At 35.2% G+C, this 16551-nt stretch overlaps 1 protein-coding gene across 3 annotated transcripts in view; it reads left to right on the forward strand.

Moving 5' to 3' along the window:
- LOC145678665 (uncharacterized) overlaps positions 1 to 16551 on the forward strand; it is a 203779-nt gene that overhangs the window by 24683 nt on the left and 162545 nt on the right. The gene's annotated exons all lie outside the window — the stretch shown is intronic.

Raw genomic sequence — 16551 nt, forward strand, 5'->3', positions numbered from 1 at the left:
AATGATGTATGCTAAAGCAGATAGATACACAATTTATGGAGAAAAAAATTGGATAATTTCTTGTGAACAGTTTCTTCAAAATGTGGTTTCCTGTTTCACACGAATACTGAGGTAATACTTTTAATATATTGTGTCAGTTACCTTACAAATCTAGGTTGCTCAATAACGATTTTGTTTCTCAGTTTGTATATTCCCAAATAAATATGAATGAAAACAAGTTCTACTGGAACCAAGTAGATTAAATAGTGTTTTATTACTCATTTGTGTAAATACTAATTAAAAATACATGCCCAGGGTATTTCCTCGTTCATCTACCTAGATAATAACTGATCTGCAATATTGATAAAATATCATTAATAAATGTATTTTGATGTTCCGAAAGTAAACAGTAAAAATACAGAACCATACTAATATATTATGAGCTCCTTCGTGGCAAAGTGGTTAGCGTACGCGCCTTTGGCGTGGGGACCCAGGTTTGATTCCCAGCGGGAGCTCATGCTGTTCAGGTCTCATGTTAACTGTAAGTTCTTGTTTCATATGATCTTGCTGCTGAAAGAGATGCTAAACTGGAAATCAAATCAAATAGAATTTATGTTCTAAAGTTGATTGCACATAGCTGACTATATATTAACCTGGATATAATTGAAAGTACAATAGAGTGTATGAGATCATACCCCTTAATAAAACATAGTCAGAAGCAGTTTGGTGTTGAAAAATGTGACAATTCTGTTACCCGTAGATATCGGGTTGGAACAAGTATGCGTTTCAACTGCAAATAGATCAGTTTTATGTTGAGGCATTTTACCTTGTGTGGATATTCTATCCGTGAGCAGAACCAAATTTGATAGAATGGAATATTTCAAATTTAATGTGTGATCAATTGATGTTATAAGTAATAATGTTATATTTCTAAGCGTGAGTTAGATTAATTCCTATAATATGTAAAATACAATCAAAAGTGAATCAGAGAGAAGAAATTTACTTTGATAAAAATTGCACAAAATGTAACAAATTGGATAATCATAGAAGGTATGGAAAGGTTATATATTTTCACAACCTTTTAATTAGTGAGAATATATAATAAGCTACTAAATTGTATTGTAGTAGCAATACGTATTTCGGGTTAGAAAGTTATTCTTTGAAATCATCTTCCTGATTAGTCTAACTAGTAAGAGAGAAGTAGCATTCATAAATAGGTAGGTTGTAAATTTAGATTGGGATTTCATTTATATTGACATAGTCTCTTAGATTTGGTTTTTAATCGTGTGAGAAAACTTTGAAGAAACTTCTTTTTGTTTTGGCTGTTAGCAGTTTTTGTTTTCCCTGAAATTTTCAGGATACTTACATCTCGTAACCTAGTGGTGAGTTTGTATCCTTTAAGTATGTTGATGCACGCTCTATATGTGTGAAATTAGTAAATATACAGTTGGTTACTTTGTTATATACCAAAAGTAATTTGTGAAAGAGAGTAAAATACAAATTTAAAAAGCAACTTTTTTTCTTTTGTCTTCTTAAATTTCATTGATTATTCATTGAATGTTTAAAAAATAGATAAGTGCAATTATATATGTATATAATTTGAAAATATATTTCTTTTCAAGGTATTAATTTAGTGGTGCTTAAGAACGAAAAACTTTTAAATATATTTATAACATTTCTAGCTTAGTTAATAGACAGCCACAAGCCCAGAAATGTAGAATATTTGATGAACACAATTATAAACACTTGACATTTCATATAATCATTGTGTCCTTGCGGTGTAAGTTACACTTGTCAGTTGAAAGCATGATTCAGAACACAAACATTATGTATTTTGTGCAATGAAAGTAGTTTGTGTACTTCGTGAATATTGATGTGTGCTCAGAATTTAAAACACTGCACAGTGACTTCTAATGAATTGCATATTTTCAACGTCAAGCCTGTTTATAAAGTTGTGTTTAAATTGCAGTTTCACTGTTTATTTCAGTTTAATAATGCGTGTATTTGTCCTGAAGGCTTATGAAGACAATGTCCCAGGGTGAATGTAAACCAAGACGTGCTTGTCAAAGGCAGCTTCATTTAACCATTGTATTAGTGGGGGTTCTTAAATAGTATCTGGAAAATCACAATTATAACGGTATTAGTAAGTTGTGCACAGTTCCAAGTGACTTACGGGAAATGCTATAAGTGGATGGTGTATGGGTGTGTCGACTGAACAAATACCGAAATGGTTGTTATGAGTGGGGGCAATTTTTGGTCATATGTGTTACGCACACTTTCGCGCTCCGCAACAAGGTGATTTCGATACTGACCGGTCCTGTATCTTTTGTTGAATTTATGGACCTCTAATCTCAGGTTGCAAGTTAGTATTCGCATGATGCGTCCCCTCGTATGAACGATGACTATGCCAACTGTATTTCCGATTAGTCATTTCTCCAATTCTTCGAACAAGATAACGGATCCACTACGCCAACACGGTGCAAGAGTGTCACGCAGGTCACGGGGACGTGGACAAATCATCGGGAAATGGCCACCACATTCCCCCGACCTCATATCATTGAACCTCGATCTGTGAGGTAACTTGAAGCAGTGGTTTATGCTGTGAAAATCCGAGTCGTTCATCACCTACTGCAGCGCATTCACGAACCATGCAACAGCATTCGACCTAAGTGTACCTGACATCTTCCGTCGGGTATATGCAGACTGGAAAAAGAGCACAACACTCAAATTGACTTATGACAGGGGGACACTTTGAACAAACCATTTTGGGATTTTTAAGGTAGGGTGTAGCTGGATAAGGCGGTGAAAAGTGCCCTTAGACGGATTGCTGTGATATTTATACCAAAGGTACCCCATACCCAAAGAAAACTTTGGTGAGAAAATCAACTTCAAATTCGTTCGGATTTCGAAGTTATTGTTGAAAATTCGAAAATCAAAAATTGTTCAAATCTCGGAAACAATTTAAGTTACGAGAATAAAACAAAATATGAATATACTTTGTTTCAAGGGCCTTACCGGAAACAAGAAACTGTATTTCATCCTTCAAATTTTTAGCGAAAAGCGGTTCGAAAACATTCGAATTTAAATATTTTTGCTTTATGTTTGAGTGACCACCTTCTATTTTCCATCGTAGAAGCAGCAATAACTCGCCTATAATATTTCGACCATGGGTTGATACCCTCGGTGCAACTTGGTGTAAAATGAGGAAAACCAAAGCTGGACACGCCTGGAAGATATGCAACCCACGTTACGACATACATGTTTTGGAATATCTCTACATGACAGTATAACTTTCATAATTTCACCTCTTCCAGAAACTGCGTGAGAGCTCTACTACCGCTGATAATCGAACTGTGGTTTAACTACTGATACGTTTTTGTTAACTGCTCACTAGCAATACGAATAGTGTTAGTGCTGCAATTCTAAGTCTGGAAAGGGAATAGCAAGTTTCGAACATGTGTGCATCTGTTGTGACGTCAAAAAAAAAAAAAAAAATGTTTGGAGGCGGCCTGTTCGCGAGAAGAGCTTATAACAATTGTAAAACCTATTGTGGCAACAAACCTTTACAATACTTTTGACCATTTGGTACTAATCTTTGATGGAAAATATATTCGACATGACAAGAGGTCGAATAATCAGTATGAATAAAAATCGTACCCTTGTAGCGATTTAGAGGTCAAAATACTCCGAAAGAAAAAAAAAAAAAAACTGTTTGCTCATACAAATTAAGTGGCGGCGGAATGAGATATGCATGGAAATAGTTTGATTGACACTATCTATGTTTAGTCCTCTTTTTATTGTAACTAGTAACAGAAAAATATATATATATATAACAACAAGAAGATAAATAGGTAATACTCATGAAAAATGTTCTTTGGCTGTAATTCTATTTTCACTTAGATTTTAACAATTTCAATTTTAAATTTCCACAACACTAAATATAGAATGTCTCTCATAGGTTCGTTCGATTTAATAGTTAATTTCACTTCGAAAGTTCCTTTAAATAAGTTCAGTCAACAGCCATTAAAGCTTATTGAAGCTAACAAACTAACACATGTTGGCTCGAGTTTAACAAGAAAATTCTTAAATAGCAAAATTACCTTAGTAGAGCTACTAGCACAAAAGAAACATATATGAATACACAAGACATATATAATAAGCATATTAAATATTAATAGACACTAGTTATAGACATGAGGACTAAGAAATGTAATTTAAATATATATAACATGGCACGAAAGAAGCAAGAAATCACGTAAATTCTTTTCTCTCCTAATATCCGAAATTGCCAAACGCATCGCCTGAAAAGTTATTTCTATTAAGAATCAAACCTGATTTACAAAATAGCATGCTTTAGAGTATATTCATTGCCGAAAAATCATGAAAATTCATGATTGTAGAGGAGAGTCGTTGCCACCACGTTCTTCACATAGTTCAGAAACCACAATGGCGGTCATTCCTTCTACATCAAGGAAGAAGGTTTATAAATCAGAGAATCGCCACTAGAGGCGCTCACATTACAGGTGAGCGTAAATGTCCTCATTCTATAACACATCAAGTTTCTAATATTAATTTACAATATTTTCATTTATGTGTCGATTACGTTACATAAAAATTCCCTGTCCCCGCCAAAAATATATATGTATAAATACATATATATTTTAGACTACAGAAGTTAATCGGCACATAAAGGATAATAGACTATGACCATTGCAAAAATAAAAAAAAATATAATACATACAGTAATTCCAGCGACGACCACTTACAACTTATGGACACAACACTTATGGATGAAATACCGCGGTATTATGATAAGATGATACACTATTTCACATCTCACTACACTAAGACACTATACACTTCACTGCTAGATATCTGGAAAATACAAAAATGAAAAACACACAAAATAACTGTACAGAATATTATTGTTACATTTTAAAATTTTTTTTTTTTTTTTTCTATTACATTTTACGTTTGGCTTACTGTATTATAAGGCTTAACGTGATTAACATTTCTCTTAATGATACGCTTAGGATTTGCAACCTCTTGCAACCACAATGTATTTAAATTAGGTTTGCTCAAAACTTTAAAGGGACCTTCAAATAAAGGACTTAACTTAGGAGTAAAATGTTTAATAATTGAGGCCTTTTGGAACTTCTTTACCAAAACTAACTGGTCTCTATGATAATTTGGCAAGTTTCTGGTTTTAGAGTAACATTTCTGCTTTCTCTTCCAAGATCGATCAATGTTTTCAACAAGTTTCGCCATTTTCTCTTCTTTATCAGGAGTACCATCTAGTTCTTCCAAATTTAATTCCCATAGAACATCCAAGGGTGAGGACAACTTACGACCAAGATAGATCTCCGCCGGCTCAAATCCAGTCGATTCTGAGACACACATGTTGAGCGTATACTGTATTTTCTTGATGTATTGGGCCCAATCTGATTGATGCTCATTAACATACGTTCTCAGAATGTTCTTAATCGATCGAATCTGTCTCTCCGCCTGGTTGCTGCTAGGTGAGTAGGGAGCCGTAGTAATGTCCTGAATACCAAGGCTAAAAAGATGTTGCTTCATGTAGAAACTTGTGAAGATCTGCGCACGATCGTGGACGACTTTATTAGGAATTCCCAGAAGAAAGTAAAGGTTTTCCAGCTTACTGCAAATAACCTTGGAGTTTAAAGATCTTAGTGGTTCAATCATCACAAACCTGGATGCAGCGTCACAAACAATGAATAGATGCCTGAACGGTCCTGAATTTGGGAACGGCCCGGCGGTATCAAAATACCAGCAGTGGTTAGGTCTGGTTGTTTTCCGGGAGTAATAAACACCCTGTTTCTTCCTATTACCATCCTTGCACGTCTGACATCGCAAGCATCCTTGGACGTACTTGCGAACGTCAAGGAACAAATTCTTCCAACTGCATCTTTGGGCAATCTTGGCTGCTGTCCGTGAAAAGCCGGTGTGACATCCGCCCACTTCATCCTCGTGAAAGAATTTCATGATGCTGTATTTCATGGCTTCAGGCACTAAAATCCTCCATCCTTGATTCTTCCTTCCTTTAGTTTTGACAAAAAGAATGCCGTCATTTATTTTATATTTGTCAGCAAGCTGACCCTGCTTAACCTGCTCCATAATTCCTTTTATCTCTTGGTCTTCACTTTGTAACTCCTTAAGAGGACGACTGAACACAGGTGCATTCCAGAAATTAGCCAAAGATAAATTTACTGTTTGTCCTTTAAAATCTTGAATTTCGTTATATTGATCGTTAAAATTATGAAATTCCACCCCATTGTTAACTCTAGACCAGAAATCTGCCAAAAAGTTCTGAGACGTTCTTAAATGAATAATTTTAAATTGAAATCGCGATATTTTTTCAATTAACGTTCCATACTTCCTCATTCTTTTGTGATTACGCAATAGCCATGTTAAGGAAGAGTTGTCAGAAAATATAGTACAAGGCTTAATCAAATACATTTCAAATTTCTGGAGCGCCAAACAGAGAGATTTAAGTTCCAATTCAAAAATGTTCTTAGACCAATCGGACTCAGGAACAGCCTTAGAAAACAAAGCTACAGGTCTTAAAAGTTTTTCCTCATCATACTGCGAAAGAATTGCAGAAAATCTTTTAAACGAGCTGTCACAATGAATAACAAAAGGTTTATCCATATCAGGCACACGCAAAATTACATGATCTACAAAAGCCTGTTTTACTCGTTGTAAGGCTTCCTGTTCTTGTGGTCCCCAATGAAATTTATTCTTTACAGAACGTAATTTATGCAAAGGAGCCATAATTTCGGCATAATCCGGTATGTATTTCTTATAATAATTAAAGTAACCACAAATGCGATTAACGCCCCTCCTGTTTTTAGGCTGAGGTAGATTTTGCACAGCTTCTACACGCTCGGGATCTATTCTAGAAAAGCCACCTTCAAATTCATATCCTAAAAATTTTATCTTTGTTTGAAATAATGATAATTTCTTTTTCGAAACAGTTATACCCCATTTACGCAATCTTTCTAACACTTCTTCTAATATTTGCTTGTGCGTTTCAACATCTTTGGTGTGTATAAGAAAATCGTCACAAAATACTTCTAAGTTTTTACCTATCATATCACCAAAGATCTTATGCATAAGGCTAGTTAAAACAAACGTACTACATCTAAACCCCATTGGGAGTTTACGATGAACAAGCAAGCGAGTGGGCGTGCAAATGGTAGTATATTTCTTGCTTTCTTCAGAGATGTTCATCTGAAAGAAACTTTTCCGAATATCTAACCGAGAAAACAGAGTATCTTGGCCTAAATTGGCTATAGTAGCCTCTACATGTGGGCTAGGAAAACTGGTTACCCTAACTTTCTTATTAATTTCTGAGAAGGCCACAACTAAACGTTTAGATTTATCGTTATTCGTCACCAAAAAACATGGAGACGAATAAGGAGAATAGGGAACCTCTTCTAAAACGCCCTCTTTTATTAGCTCATCAATATGGGATTCCAGTTCTTTTAATTTACTTCCTGTAACTTGGTACGGTTGTAATCTAACAGGTGTGGGATCTTCCATTTCTATCTCATAAGTAAAATCTTTAATTTGGCCTAAAGAATTCGAGATAACATCTGAATAGGAATTACATAAATTTTGAACATATTCTACCAATTCAGGATACTTCTCTTTTAAACTATCTGAAATTTCAATATTATCTACCTCATTATTTTCATTCTCGACCAATTCGTAATTTTTATTGGTGTCCTTATATAATTCCCTGGAATTGAAAACATTATTAAAACAACATAATTGATTAGGAATAGTGCTACCTGCGGTTTGTCCTTGGACTGGCTCCTCCTCCCTCCTTCCTTCCTTCCTAGGATCCTCATTCAAACTCCGTATGGTGCTACTAGGATAGTTCCTTTTCCTTTGAACAGGCGCCTTGGGTTTGGAATAGGTGGATTTTGGTTGACTAAACACAGATTTAAACTCACTGGAAGAAATATCTGAACGTACAACGTTAGCAGGCACTAAATCTTCCCTCCAGTGTAAAGGCACTATTAGGTTTAACGTGGTGATAATAAGTTTCTTTTGGGATATGTCTATAATAACCTTATTGTCCAAAATGAACTGATTTCCCAATAGAAGATCGAAATGGGTAGAGTTTGTTACGTAAAACCACAAGTGAAAGTCTGTATCACTAATTTTGATGGTAATTTTGACCTTTTGATGGAGCGTCACAACAGTCTCACCTATTCCCACAGTGGTGAAGTTGGTGGGTATAATGTTTACCTGTACCCTATTACGTATAAGGTTCAGAAATTTTCTACTTATCAAATTTACACAAGACGCTGAGTCCAAAATACAAGAATTTGAAACACCATCCACTGTTACTGGAATAAATAGCACTTGTTTGTCCCTTTCTAGATGATTTAACAAAGTTCGAGGTAAGAATTTTCCTTGAGATGTAACTTTGGGTAAGGAAGGACAGGAGTTCTGAAAATGTCCAGTTTGTTTGCATCTAAAGCACTTAATATTCCTTTCCATACGGGATTTTTGAGGTGAAGAGTTTTTATCCGAAACATCCATTGGTTTAGAAAAGTTCAAAATACCTTGAGCGAATTTTACATTCCCCTTTAATTTACTATAATCATTATTATACCTGATAAAGTGGTCGCAAGATTGAGCAATGGTCATAAGCTCGGGTACAGTAGTAGGTATCTGACTTGTGAAATATCTTGCATAAATATGCGGAGGTACTAAATTTGTTACTATGTCGCAAAACACATGATCGTCATAGTGAAGACCCAAAACATTAGCAATACTTAGTTTTTCTTGTAAGAAGGTATACATATTTTCGTGCTCTAACATAATTCTGTAAAAATACTGACTCACAAATTGTGTTCTACTAATTGTAGATACGAATCTTGCAAGCAAACTAGAACAAATCTGTCCCCAATTATTAGATATACTCAAGAAGGAATATAAGGTGCGGTTAAACTCACCACGAGTTTGTTCTAAACTCGCAACTAAAATTACCTCTATAGTCATTTCTTGACGTCTAATTATTTCGTCTAGACGAACCAAAAATATAAAAGAAGAATGACTTTCAGTTCCGTCAACCACCGGTAAAGAATGAATTTGTTTCTGCAATGCAACATAGGCACTCTGGGATACATGCTTTCGAAAGTCACATGCTAAGGCGGGTCTAGCCATAGTGAAACCTAAGTTATCATTACCTAAAATAGGCCTACCAGTTTCAAGATTATTACTCAAATGATTTTGAAATAAATTAGTACTCTTAATATCAGCATAAGGCTGTTTTACGTGAGTTTCTTCAGTGTCACCCCTAATTACCTCTGTGCCACGAGGCATATTAACAGTTACATGTGAATCTAAATTTTGACTTCTTTCAATGTTAGACCTAAGAAAATGCGGGTTAGATTCAGATAAGATACAACCATGAAACTGAGTTTCGGGGTAATGAATATTTCTTACTTGTGATTCCTCGATTGAACCCACTTTTCTTATGCTAATTCTCTGCCCTTGCAAAATATTAGAAGTTTGAGCATGAGCACCCATTTGCATTCGAGAAAAGGTAGACATTATTTTGTGCGGTTTGAATTGATTAGCTCGTAATAAATGCGGCGCAAAATCGCACCCTGTAGTTTGAATTTCATTATAAGATGAAGAACTCCCTTCTGAATAATTACCTACACACTGATTTAAACAATTTAATGGTTCACACGCACCCCTTACTGGCACATGTTCCGTAATTGGAAATGTGGTTTGAATTCCTACATTACAAGCACCCTCCATTTCATTTCTAAGGCGGCCTTCATCTTTACCTGCACTCAATTCAGATCCTTCTACTGTACTTTCATAATCAGACATGTTCTCACTATCAGAAAATTCTATAAGTAAATTCTCTCGTCGTGCCATGTTACCCTTTTCACAATAATTACTAATTTCTTTTTTTTTTTTATTTCCATGCACGCACAATGTGTAGCCCTTTTTACCAAAGCTAACACAAGGCGATTGTGGTTTCTGAACTTAAAATATAATTTGTATGTAGCGATTTAGAGGTCAAAATACTCCGAAAGAAAGAAAAAAAAAAACTGTTTGCTCATACAAATTAAGTGGCGGCGGAATGAGATATGCATGGAAATAGTTTGATTGACACTATCTATGTTTAGTCCTCTTTTTATTGTAACTAGTAACAGAAAAATATATATATATATAACAACAAGAAGATAAATAGGTAATACTCATGAAAAATGTTCTTTGGCTGTAATTCTATTTTCACTTAGATTTTAACAATTTCAATTTTAAATTTCCACAACACTAAATATAGAATGTCTCTCATAGGTTCGTTCGATTTAATAGTTAATTTCACTTCGAAAGTTCCTTTAAATAAGTTCAGTCAACAGCCATTAAAGCTTATTGAAGCTAACAAACTAACACATGTTGGCTCGAGTTTAACAAGAAAATTCTTAAATAGCAAAATTACCTTAGTAGAGCTACTAGCACAAAAGAAACATATATGAATACACAAGACATATATAATAAGCATATTAAATATTAATAGACACTAGTTATAGACATGAGGACTAAGAAATGTAATTTAAATATATATAACATGGCACGAAAGAAGCAAGAAATCACGTAAATTCTTTTCTCTCCTAATATCCGAAATTGCCAAACGCATCGCCTGAAAAGTTATTTCTATTAAGAATCAAACCTGATTTACAAAATAGCATGCTTTAGAGTATATTCATTGCCGAAAAATCATGAAAATTCATGATTGTAGAGGAGAGTCGTTGCCACCACGTTCTTCACATAGTTCAGAAACCACAATGGCGGTCATTCCTTCTACATCAAGGAAGAAGGTTTATAAATCAGAGAATCGCCACTAGAGGCGCTCACATTACAGGTGAGCGTAAATGTCCTCATTCTATAACACATCAAGTTTCTAATATTAATTTACAATATTTTCATTTATGTGTCGATTACGTTACACCCTGGACAAAAAAAAAAAAAAAAAAAAAAAAAAAGCCTATATGTAAGTCATTTACTATTTATACTACGACTGGTTATATTGTGGATATGCTGGGGCCATATACATAGGTACTGCAATCACAAATGACGCAGCAATAGTAAAATGTGTGTTTCAAGATACAAACGGGCTAGTGACTCTCATGGCATAAGGTGATGTTTGTGTGAATCGGACTCTCGGGATACAACTGAACTGATGGAGTTTTAATGCCCACACTGAAAGGTAAGCACAGGCAGTTGGCCATGGCTGAGGGGAACTTTTTCCACTATGTTATAAAAATTCGCTGGGTTGTTGAGGCCGTTCATGGCATTCTTGCACAAGTATTGACCTCTGGGTCACCAACTGGACAGCAAGTTACTTCCTCAGGTTGGATTGTCATGCCGGATAGCTTCTTTTATGCATAATATTTATGGTAATCGTCTTAATTCTGACGATGTCGTGACAAAGAAGTGCAACAAATGGAACGACAGCACATCGCAGAGAACACATTAGGATTAGAAGAAGAAGAGCACGATTGGGACAGACGTACAAGCTCTTTTGCAAAAGTCACATCTGCGGACGTCCTGGACTTCCCAGAGTTGACAGAAAGAGACCTAAGGTCTTTTTTCAGGTTCCTATCAGTTGTCTCAGGCAATTTCCTATTCGCCTGAAATGATGAACGAGAGCTGCCTTCGTGGCGAAGCGGTTAACGTACGCACCGTAGGCGTGGGGGACCCCGGTTCGATTTCCGGCGGGAGCTCGTGTGGTTCGGATTCTACGTTAATCAGTAGGTCCACGTCTCACATAGTCTCACTCCAGAAAATGACGTTAAATTCAAAATCAACTCAACTCATGCAGTGATAAATGAAGATAACAGGATCAGTCTCCATTTCCTGAAGAAAGAAAAAAAAAAACATTAAATTCGAGATACGATCTTGACTTATTAGGAGAAAAGCATATGGGTGGTTATATTGATTTTGTAACTACTCTGTAAAATTGGGTATTCGAGTCTAAAGCCGTGTTATTGTGAATGTGCACACGGGAATCGAACAGTTTGATGTTGTTCATATGTCGTTACAAACATTTATTACCTTTCACGTGCTCGATACTTTGCTAAGATTGTTTGGCGTACAGAGATTTTAAGCAGATTGTGTGTTGCAGGTCTTGTCATTCCAGTAAGAAAGGCACATTGTGATAAAGATTGAAAGTTCCACTTACCGTATCCTTCATTTTCCTTGTAATGTTTTCTAATACGGGAAAGACTGCGAAAACATTTTGAATATTTTTGTATTATAATCATCTTGTGCATTATATTTTGTACATTATATATAAGTATACATATGCAGGATTAATCAAAAACTTTTTCTGTAAATCACGATTTCAAAAATTGGTATCCTACTAAGGTAGACTAAAAATCAATAGCACTACTGTTCTCACACTATTTCTGGAAGAGGTACGATTATGAGAGCTATACTGTCAGGTAAAACCATTCATGACGAGTCAAAAACTCAAACTCGACCATCTTTGACTTCTGACAATATTCGTGCCGGCCAAAACATGTACAGTATGTCGTAACTTGGGTTGCATATCTTCCAGGCGTGTCCATCTTTGGTTTTCCTTATTTTACACCAAGTTGCACCGCGAGTACCAAACCATGGTCAAAATATATTATAGGTGAGTTACTGCTGCTTATATTGTGGAAAATGGAAGGTAATCACTAAAACATAAAGCAAAAATATTTGAATTCGAATATTTTCGAACCGCGTTTCGCTAGAAATTGGAAGGGCGAAATACATTGTTTCTTGTTTTTGGTAAGGCCCTTGAAACAAAGTATATTCTTATTTTGTTTCATTCTAGTAACTTAAATTGTTTCCGAGATATGAACAATTTTTTATTTTCGAATTTTCAACAATAACTTCGAAATTCGAAGGAATTTGAAGTTGATTTTGTGATCAAAGTTTTCTTTGGATATGGGGTATCTTTGGTATAAATATCATAGCAATCCGTGTAAGGGCACCTTTCACCGCCTTATCCGACTACGCACCCTTTTAGACTGTCAAGCAGCTACTGCATCATGACTATTTATCCTAGGATCATGGTTCGTACCTCGTTCTCTTCAGAATAAAGCAACTATCAGAACGATTCCCATGCCCGTATCGTGTACCTGAAAAGGGAAATTCGAGGGAAATGGTAAATTTTTCTTTAAAAAAAAAAAAATCCCTTTCTCAAACATTAAATTTCTCTTGAGCAGAACTGTGTTAACGTACAGATCTCAAAATCGCTTGATAAATACTACGTGGTGTGTGTGTATACCGTGCGTTTGCAAAATATCAATCTGATAATTTGAAAACTAAGGAGGATAAGAATATTTCCTACTGTGCGATGAATATCCCAAAAATAACCCAGAAATCTTGAATGAAAACGTAATGAAAAAATTTCCTAAGACATCACTATTTATCCTAGGATTTTGATTCCTACCTCATTCTCTTCAGTATAAAGCAACCTTCCAGACGGTACCATTCGCATGTACGTATCATATACCTGAAAAGGGAAATTCAAAGAAAAAGGGGATTTTCTGAAAAAATCCCTTTTTCAAAGACTTAGGCTCCTCTGGACCGGCCTGTGTTAATGTACAGATCTCAAAATCACTTGAAAAATATTAAGTGTTGTACGCATTGCAGAAGAAGGGATAAATCGGTCACACATTTTACTAATTTAGAGACTGGTTCTTCATCCCTGATATTCTAATAGAAGTTGGAACGTGGGAAATCACATTCTGGCAACTCCCCTGATGAACATTCATACAAGGTGAAGGCTGGGTGCGCCGTATACAGGTTGAACGTCATGACCTCCACAAACTTGACGAGCTCCTCAAAACCATGTGACCTGTTTCGAGTGCATGTGCAACTGAACAAGAAAAAATCCAATAATAGTAGATACTATATGAGCGTTTTAAACAATACACACGTATGGTGATATATATATATAAAAGGGTTAAGAGTCATGATCTCCAAATGTTCCTTCAGAAAACCTGATTATCAACTACACCATTACTCTCAGATAAAACCTGATACTACATTTTTCTGAACTTCTGTTACTGTCAATCGATAAATCGCACGATTCCCCTTCCATTCAAAAGAATTGGACTTAAATTCAAGATGGCAACCAACTTGGCCATGCGACCTAAAACTGTTCCTACTTACAATAACCATTTCGATGTCTGGGTGGTCGGCGTATGCATACAGTATTTGTTTCAGACTTTTGGACCACACTGTGTTACTCTCGCATACTTTGTAGAAAATCAACTCTTTGTCCGGAATTGAATAGAATCATAATATGAAAACCTTGAAATCTCATTCATATTTTCTATCGTATACTTTAACGTTCATTATTCAGTTCTATTGCAGTCTGTCTGTGAATTGTATAGTTGTTAACGCTTTGAAAATTGTTACATGTAGGATATTCGAAAAGTAACATAATTAAGATGTTAATCGACAATAATGTTTAAACCTTAGCAGATAGTGAGGTCATATCGTCATCATTCTATGGTTTCAGTTTTTATAGCAAAAGTAGAATTTTTGAACATCGACTGAATGAAACAAACAAACAAACAAAAAACTGCAAGCTGTACTTTATTACCCAAATCTTGTACTTTTCTGTCTAAAAAACTCAGTAACACCGTGCATAACATATAACGTTAGAGAGGTATATTGACTTTGCGCATTAGAAATAACTATGTAAAAGGCTAATTAAAGTGTATGCAAAAAGTAAACGTGAAAAAATGTTTAAGAAGTTCCAAATTACGAAATACAATAATTGAATCAAAACAGATAAAGTAGAATGCGATTCTGTCACCAAAAGAAATGCTAAGAACTTAGGACGCCAAAAGATCGGTACCAAAGGTTCAAAAGGTGAGTACCAAATGACCTTCTAAAAAACAACACATGGTGCTTTCATTTGTATTTATTATGATTATTATATATTTTCTTTTAATCTGCATAAGCACAGTTTCGTAACCATTTTTGTCACTCCCTGGGTTTTAATTAGGAGTAGGAAAAATAACGTTTAAGGTAGATCGTAATAATTGGAAGAACCTTAAAGAATTTGGCAAATCTTGCAGTCAGTTTTACACTTAAGTTACGTGAGGCGTGGATTTGTAGTTTAACCTGGACACCGAAGCATGTGAGTGCTCGATGATTGATCCTGCGCCTTCCGTATCAATGTTTCAGTGAACTGTAGATTTTGGATTGCTCATTTTTGTTGCATTCAGTTTAGGTCTATAAATCTACTGTTTCAAATGTTGTTTGCGTACATAAAGTCGCAAAATGGAGTCAACTTGACCTTATTATTTGCACTGGTTTAAAATTTATTTCCAAGATTATTTATGTTACCTGGGGCACAGAACAATTAAATCATTTGTTTCTGGGTGTATATATATTACAGGGTGTCTCAGAAAAGTTCCCTGACATAGGGCAACTGTTATTATCAGTTACAACAAAATGTAAGAGGAGAAACCGTCTCCAAATATGATATTTCCAATCTAAAGTGAAGGATTTTTTTTTAATCGAATGAGGCGTTTGGGCTGTACACTCTTTATATGCCCAATGTTAAATGAAAATGCAACGTTGCCATTTACCTGGACCCACAACATAAATGGATGAAGTTACTGTTTCTTACGCTAACGTGTCAATGACCAACCCCCACTTCAAATATGCCTCCATTCGCATTATGTTGTGGGTCTGAGTAAATGGCAACGTTGCATTTTCATTTAACATTGGGCACATAAAGAGTGTACAGCCCAAACGGCTCATCCGATTTAAAAAATTCCTTCACTTTAGATTGAAAACAGCATATTTGGAGACGGTTTCCCATCTTACATTTTGTTGTAACAATGCAGAGTGAAGAGAAAGTGACCTTAATTCATAAATTTCTGGGACACTCAAGGATTTTGCTAATTTTGCTTATACAATTGTGATTCCTGTTAAGAATTGTAAGTGTTTATCGTTCATCTCTTTTTGAGCTTAATCACAATTAAAAAAAACAAAAAATGAAAAAATAAAAAAAAAATTAAAACGTAGTATGAAGGACGTACTCCGTATCAGAAAATCCTTCTAAGACTCCAGAGGAGAGCTGAAACTAGACATTTTCAAGTCATACCAGAATTTTAAATGATGTGTAAGTAAAATTATCATAACGAATATTCTTACGTCCTTTAAATAAAATCTGTTACTTATACACATTCGTTTTTACGCACCGAATGAGTGCACTGTTCAAATACAAGTGAGAAAAGTACAAGTCCAAAAAGTACAAAATACAAGTTTTAACGCGACAGTGAAACATCTGTGCATGCTTCATTCTTTCGTCAGGAGTAGTTATTCAGCCCCTAGAATGCCGTGTAAATTCACTTCTCACCCAAAGGTTGATCGTTTATGTATGTGTAATTGCTCTCTGAAAGAAGTAATGTATGTTTCAGGCACAAATTTGTGACCCAGAGTATACTTTAAAATCAGTCATTCTGATGGTCTGTATGAAACGGAATGAAAGATTGTGAT

Source organism: Thermobia domestica, chromosome 2, assembly GCF_964235325.1.
Source record: "Thermobia domestica chromosome 2, izTheDome1.hap1.1, whole genome shotgun sequence".
NCBI classification, from domain to species: Eukaryota; Metazoa; Arthropoda; class Insecta; order Zygentoma; family Lepismatidae; genus Thermobia; species Thermobia domestica.